Source organism: Amblyomma mixtum, chromosome 2 (genome assembly GCF_055824585.1).
Source record: "Amblyomma mixtum isolate Tamu chromosome 2, ASM5582458v1, whole genome shotgun sequence".
Classification (NCBI taxonomy): domain Eukaryota; kingdom Metazoa; phylum Arthropoda; class Arachnida; order Ixodida; family Ixodidae; genus Amblyomma; species Amblyomma mixtum.
In genome coordinates this window covers 250,304,783-250,313,026 of record NC_143013.1, presented here as the reverse complement: position 1 = coordinate 250,313,026, position 8,244 = coordinate 250,304,783, and positions in this window count along the sequence as shown.

Genomic DNA, 8,244 nt, shown 5'->3' with positions numbered 1-8,244 from the left:
CAGGAACTGCGACGGAGGTGCTTCGAAGCTAGTGAAAACGAGCGCCATACTCACCCAGTGAAAAGGCGTCTTCATAAGAGCAAAGACTTCCAGAATAGGCACGTCGGTAGGCTCCGTGACTCCGAGCTAGCAGCGCGATCTTCTTATTCTCTTCTTCGTCGAGTTACTCCCCGCGCACCCTGAAAAGGGCTACCACCGATGTGAACAGCACAGAAGGCAAAAATGATCAATTTAACCACTAGGGCTCAGTGCTGACAATAAACGTTTTCCAATCCAATCCAACTTGGAATCTATTCCTACAGGTGTTCAAGAGAACATAATCAGTTGGCTGAGCAGGTAACGGTGTTGTAAGTAGGTCGATCACTTTGAGGTAATACTGATGAACAGATAACGGTGCTGCAAGTACACTTTAAAAAGGAATACGTCTAAATGGGAGTAAAAAATTGCAAGGACACTTTGGCAACTAAAGTGCTGAGAGGCAAACGCCGAGGACACTATGCCGTGACAACTTCTGGCGGATATGATGTCACATTGTTCCTGTGGCTATATCGATACTCAAATTATACATCATTTGGAGATTTAAGGTGTTAATTACGCTTAAATACATATTTTTCCATCTAATTTGACACAAATTCGACGTTCTTCCGACCATTCTGTGATAATTTTTACTATGCCACGACGACTTCCGGCGGATGTTATGTCACACGGTTCCCGTGGCTATATCGACGTCCACGCTACTTCCACGCAATTTCGACATTTTGGCAATAATTAATTAACTAATTAATCTACATTCATCAAACTTAGCTTCTAGGTTTATTTTTTCCTCCTCTATCTGAAGCAACCATTGGTTTTCTTCTATCCTTTTTAGTATCTGAGTTAACCGCGTGTGACACGCTTTGTGAACGGACGACAGTATGAGCCATTAAAGGCTTTCGCCTTAGCAGAGAGTGAGCTCTCCACTTCTGCACACCCTTTTTACCACCTTTTTCCTCATTTCTGCTTAGAGTGTAGGCCCATTACTTTGAAGCAATTGTTAACTTCCACAGTTCTGCGAAATGTGTGCACTAGAGGCGAAGAAAAAAATGAGAGCTCGGTATATGCTCCTTCATAGCTCACTCACTCGAACGGCGCCATTTCGTGACCGCGCTCAAAAACAAGGAGTTGCAATACTTAAATGCTAGTAAAAAGTTAGGCCAAACATTTCTTTAAAACGCCATACACTAGTGGTAAAAAATTTCATCAAAATCAATTGAAGAAATCACTTCTTGCTCAGTACGCAATGACTGCTTAGTGCCGAACGGGATATTAATAAATAACCGCATTGACAGTCATCACGTTAACAACTAGTGACAGTGACGTTAACTACTAACAGGGGGCGCTGTCCAATAGCGTTCACTGTTAAATCACTAGCCATAACGGCTAAGGATCCAGACGTCTAGGCAGCATTTTTTTTGTAATATTTTTGAGTTATCATCAATTAGTGTCAACACGAACCTGTTGATTTTACTCTTAGAGGGACGCAGACAAGTGAAGAGGGATACTGAGAATAAATCCTTCCAAATTTTGTTCTCGGTAAGATTCCACTCTGTGACTTTTTCCAACCGAGAGAGAGAGAAAGAGAAACAACTTTATTGCCATAGGTTGGCGGGATTTAGGGCAGGTGGGCTTGGTGTGGCCCCCAGGTGGGGGCGACTTCCTGGGCCCACGAAATGAGTGCCAGTTGGATGCTCTTGTCTGGCCTTCTGAGGAGTTGGTTCCATCCTTCTTCGGAGGGAGCTGGCAGTAAGGTTCGAGGGGGCGGATTTCCCGCGCAACCCCAGAGAATGTGAGCCTGGCGCCTTGATTCTTCTTCGGCAGCAATAGATCCCTTTATTATTGCGAAAGCATTTTTTGACTTTGTTCGCGGTTTCGTGTCCGCAGTAAGTGGATGCAAAACGTGTAGGCAGCGCTTACGTCGTTTGAGGAAGATGGTTTGTTGGTTTATGGGGTTTAACGTCCCAAAGCGACTCAGGCTATGAGAGACACCGTAGTGAAGGCCTCCGGAAATTTCGTCCACCAGGGGTTCTTTAACGTGCACTAACATCGCACAAAACACGGGCCTCCAGAATTTCGTCTCCATCGAAATTCGACCGCCGCGGCCGGGATCGAAGCCGCGTCTTTCGGGCCAGCAGCCGAGCATCATAACCACTGAGCCACCGCGGTGGATCGAAGAAATTAATTGATTAGAGGCGAAGAAAGTCGACTGGAAGTCAAAATAGTCATGGACATCGATATAGTGGGTGGACGTCACAACAGTCTTGGAAGTCGAAATTGTGGAAAAATGCGCAACCAAGCAACACGAAGGTTTGAAATAGATGTAAGAGTAATTAATTAACGTTAATTAATGAAACAAAAAGCTTTGGTTGATAAAACCATAGACGTCGATGAATTGGGAGGACGTCAAAACAGCCTCGGTCGTCGGAAGAGTATAAGCGCGTCAATGCTTTCGCATTCTCGCAATTCCGATCGCCGCAGTGATATCTAATGTTTTTGCTGTGAAAAGTGCTTCAAGCAATTTTCGCGCAGCTGGATTCAAACTGGTGACATATACACCCTACTGGAATCCGTGCACAAAATAGAGGATCCGGAGGCAGGGGTGACGACACGCCGACGCGAAATTCAGTTGAGTAATATTCTCTCCCAGCGACGACTCGTTTAATCTGCCAGTTGTAGTAGTCGCAGCACTACCGGTAAACCGGCGACAACCTTGTCCATGTTCGAGCGTAATATCAGCGATAGAAAAGAGCGCCATAGCAGATACAAATCCGCATGCAACAGGAGTGAGCTTACGTGCCTTCTTCAACTGTAGGCACACAATAGGTGGACTCATTGGTATCCTCAATGGATTGGCTCCAACGGCTTCGGTTCTTTGACCTCTCGATGGAATGAACTTATTCACCTCCAGCGTCATGCCGATGCTGGTAGAAGCGCGAAGGAAAGCAGCACTTCACAGCGAGTCAAGCTCCTTCGCTCATCAAAGAAATAGCTTAGAGTGCACATGCACCGAATGTTTGGCCTTTTCTAGAGCTGTCTGAGCTGCAGTTCACATTATTTTCTTTTACTCCTTGAGGAGAATGGTTTGGTTCTAAATAACGAGAATAGCAGGGAGGAAAAAAAGGCAATTTATCACCTTAGTCTCTGATGCGAAGTCGGCATGGTTGCTCCTACGAAGCACCAGCGTAATTTTGATTTCGTGCAGCTAGATATTCCGCGTTAAATATAATGATAACTCTGGTAAGTTATTCGGAAGTCGTTGTCTGCCGCTAAGTATGCATTTTTTTCTCTGAAGTGTTTTCTCCTCTCAGATGATACTTTTTTACGTTTTTTTGCATTTGTGACACTGCATAATATATCATCATCATCATCATTTATTATCCCTTAAAGGCCCCTGTCGGGGTAATACTTAAGGGGGGAGAGAATAGAGAAAGGATACTGATTAAAAGGTCAGTCTAAGAACAACGAGTTAACGCAAAACATAGAGTATAGCAGAGAACGCGTCAGTCATATCTAGCTGTGTTCGGTGTTCTCGTCTGATGGCAAATTCCGTTTCCTTTTTATGATTGTTTGCTAACTCGGGCTTCGTGAGCCAACTGTTTAGTGGAACGCCGGTTAGTAAAACGCCGATTAGTAAAACGCCGGTTACTGAGGGCAGGCGCTGGCGACCTAACGGAAAGGATTGGAAAAATGTTTCATAACGGCGCTACCACAGTCAGTCGGGTTCATGTATCTACTTCGGTATAGTGTAAACCGTCGGAAGTTACTGGACCGCGCTTCGGTCCCCGAAAATGTCACCGATCACTTCTTCAGGAATCCTGTAGAACAACGAAAGAGATGGGCTTGATTATTGCGGCTTCGTATTCGTAACAACGAACAGACGTTTTATGTCAGCTGGCTCAAAAAGATCATGCACAATCGTCCACCTGGTCTCAAAGTTCTTGACGTCAGCTTGGCAGAGAAACGAAAGGTGAAAGGGGAAACGCGTGTCTTTAAATGCGAAAAAGACGGCGTTTTTTTTTTTTTTGAATCATGCTTTGGCATGTTTATACGTTCAACTTTTTTGTTTAAGATATCAAAATCCAACACCACCGAAAATACAAAGAAATCGAAGTTTTATGCGCCCGTGAGATTAAAAAAAAATGGTAGGGTTTTAAACCGAGTACAGGTACGGAAGCATGTGTTTAGCCTAATTGGCTCATGGTTTTGCTTTGCAGGTCGGCGGCGCTTCTGGTGACGATATTAGACTCAGGTTAAGCTCTGATCGAAGCTGAGCTGATCCAGTTTGTTCGCGCCGTAGATGGAAGTTGGTGAAGACAACGTTTTGCAATGCACAGCGCGAGAGCTTGTTGCAGTTTAACACGAGGCGTGATCGGCTGCGGCGTTAGCATAGTGCTCTCGCGCAGTGGCCCGCGAAGGGTTCGAATCCCAGTAATGGAAATATTTATTTATTTTTCATTCAAGGTCAAGGTCAACGTCAAGGCTTCAGCGGTGGCCCAGCTTTTGCAGCTTTGGTCGCGAAGTACAGCTTTCGCTCTAAAGACGATCAAGGATAACGAGCCGAAGCCGAAGTTCGCGGGCCGCTCTCTCCGCTCCTGCTGTTCCGATCGCGATCATGTTGGCGTCGTTCGAAAGCTCGCTTCCACCGCCACGTTTCCTCCGCCAAAAAAACACAGGTAGAGAAGTGTGCCCCCGGGGGCGGGGAAGACCCCAACCTCAGTCTATGGCAAAAAAAAAAAAAAATAGCGAGGACATTTTGGGAACTAAAGTGTTGAGAGGTGGAAATCGAGGACACTATGCTATGACGACTTCCGGTGGATGTGACGTCACGCCGTTCCCCTAGCTATATCGATACCCAAATTATACAACTTTCGGGGATCTTAGAGTGTTAATTACGCTTCATTACACATTTTTTCTTCTAATTTGACACAAATCCGACATTTTTCCGACCATTCTGTGAAAATTTTCACTATGCCGTGAAGACTTCCGGTGGATGTGACGTCACATTGTTTTCGTGGCTATATCGACGTCCATGCTATTTCGACGCAATTTCGACATTTTTGCCTGTAGTTAATTAACCAATTAATCTGCAGTCATCAAATTTGGCTTCTAGGATCATTTTTTCCTCCTCTATCTGAAGCAGCCATTGGTTTTCTTTTACCTTTTTCGATCCCGAGTTAAACGCGAGTGACATTCTTTGTTAACGGACGACAGTATGAGCCATTAAAGGCTTTCGCCTTATAATTCCACCACCTCTACGAAATCTGATTCATTCAACGCGATGAATTCGCTTCCTGGAGCAACGTTGGCGGGCGGACCGACAGCGGGAACATGCGGGAAGATATAGATGCCTCTGCGGCCGGGCTGTTGTCGGCGGTGCGTCCGCGCGCGCTTTTCTCTAGCCCGCCCGTGTTGCCTCGGACTCTTACACTCTCTCCATCCCACTCAGAGCAGCGTTGTGCGATTGCGAAGTGGTGGCGGCTGCTGTCACAGTCGCGCTATTAACGAGCGCGATTTCGAAACGTTCTGTGCGTTTATGACTTCGCGTAACGGTGATAGACTGTAAACATTTCCAAAGTGATTTCGTCGACATTTATTTCTTATCCTTCTTTCCATTGCGCATTGCCAATTTGATTTTTGACGCGAAAATTGCATGTAAGTAAAACCTGGATGTAACAAAAAAATCGTGGGCGTCTTTCACTTACGTTCAGTACAGGTCAAACTGTAGTAATAAAGTATTGCAATCGCCCTGGCTAGATTTGAAGTACGTATAATTTGCTGAATTTAGCAATGCCTTACATTACCTCCAAACGGAATATGTTTTGCCGTGAAGTAGACAGAATTTGTTGGTCCACAGCGCCAAGGGTAACCACGTTTTCAAAATTCTACTGATATCGATCTTACTTACGATGGGCTATGCCCCTCTTATTAAGGAGCTTAACAACAAAAGTTAAGAAGTTAGCTATTGAACATTAGTTAGCCAGCATGCGGTTAGCTCGTCTTGGGTGTATTCTGATCTACTACACTGGTGACAATGCTATGCCGGAAAAAGCGCTGTTCTAACTCAAAAATCTTATATTTAAATATAATGTAAAATCTAAGGTGAAACACCCTGCATAAGCATGATCTACATGAATATTTCAGTACTGAACTCTAGAGTGTTGGTATTTCCTCACACCAATTTCCCGCCTGTCCATAATACAGACAAGCAAAGACGACAGTAGCTTGGTTAGGGATAGTTGGTAGCAGTTTTTAGAGAACATACCGCAAAAAGGACAGGGACAACACAAAACTGGACGGAACAGTCCAGACGACGACGAGTGTTCACATGCTAAAGATGAGTGTTCACATGCTATAACACGACGGATCTGAGCACGTTCCAGACCATGCTCTCAGCATACCTTGCTCCGCATCTGAAGACATGCGCTTCACTGACCCCATGTATCTGCATGGCTTCAAAATATAAGCAATACGCCTAAATATCTTACTTCTCTATTAGATCTTGTATTAAGCGCTTTGTTCCACATATTTCCTTCATCCCCAAAGACTCGACATTTCGCAGGAGCCTGCGCATAACCTCCACTTTCGTGGACACTTCGGGAAGTTTCACGCTTCGTGTTCGGGCAGAAAGAACCGTCGCACTGCGATCAGCGTCAGAGAGCAGGTCAAGTGTCCCGCGCACTCGTCATGCGTCTACTGTGACTCCGTAAATGTTGTGGCCCGTCTTCCGCAGCCAAAACAAGATGAGCAGGAGAAGCAGGGTGAGGTTGAGCAGCGTGACGAGCAGCAGCGTCAGCGAGTACCGGGTGAGAGAAAGACCCAGCTCGTCTTCATCCTCTTGTTGTTCCGATCCGGGCGATGATGACCGAGCATCTGCGAAAGCGACAAAGTGGCCAATTACAGGGCTTCAGGGCCCTTAAAAAGAACAGCATGGTATCAGCAATGGTTTAAAATAATTATACCCAGCGGAGAAAACGACAGAACCATGTCGAAAATGGGGAAATAATGTTTTGTCCTTTTGTGGTAACGACAGATTTTTCTGTTATTTTGCAGTATTTTTCCATAGTCCTTTAGTTTTGCCTGTAGTACTTTATTTTTCGTAATATGGTGGTTCTGTAGTGCATTTCTGTTGTAAGAACACAAAAAACTGTCATTAGAACGAAAATGCATGTTTTAAAGTATTATACCCGGTGGAAAAAACGACAGAGACATGTTGAAAATGGGAAAATAATGTTTTGTCCCTTTGTAGTAACGACAGATTCTTTTGTTCTTTTGCAGTATTTTTCTGTGGTCCTGTAGTTTTGCCTGTAGTACTTTTTTTTCGTAATATGGGGTTCTGTAGTGCATTTGTTTTGTAAGTACACAAAAAACTAGTAGTACGAAAATCTGTTTTAAACTTGGTGGGCAAAAAGAAAGAAAATCTTTTGTGATGAAGGAAATTATGCTGCTGTGTTTTTTGATCTGGCATGAGAGCTGTTCATAAAATTTTTTCGCCTGGGCTCTGACTTTTTAAGTGGTAGAGGTGAGAGGTGCAGTAGTAGTGTAACTCCTATTAAACAGTCACAAGGTCAGGTATTTAGCGTGTCTTAATTGAGTCAGGGTGTCAAGAGCCGAGGGCGAGTTGCAGGGTAAGGTCCCAGGAGGCAAGCCACATTTCCTACTGTGGAGGCTTTTTTTTCTTTCGCTCCCATCTTCTTCCCTTCCCTCACGGTGTGGTTGAGGTGTCCACCGACAGTTAGACAGTTCTGCACCTGCCATTTCCTCACATACCGATTTCCCAAGGTTAGACGGGAGACTTAAAGGTTGTATTTCTCGTCGGAGTAGAATGAAGGCGTTTGTTGAGAGCACGTACGACACTGCACGGCTTATCTCTTCACCTGACGTGAGTGCGTGCCCTTCGCATGTTCCTTCACATAGGGAAGCGAACTCCAGAGAGATGGGTTGAGTACGGGCTGTTAGGCTAGGTGAGGCAATAGAGGAAAGTGCTCTGTTGGCAGAGGTTTAGCGCCACTTGTGATGCTCACTGTAGAAATAGTAGATTCCAAGCTTCCATGCCAATTTAGCATGGGTCAGTTCCAATCCATGGTAAGAAAGTCACTGCCCAGGGACCGGAACTTAATGATCTGAGAGTATGTGTACGCCAAACAGTTCTTTTATGCGAAGTGTAAGGGTTCGGTAGCGTTCGCGGGGGTCATCGGAACGCGGCTGGGG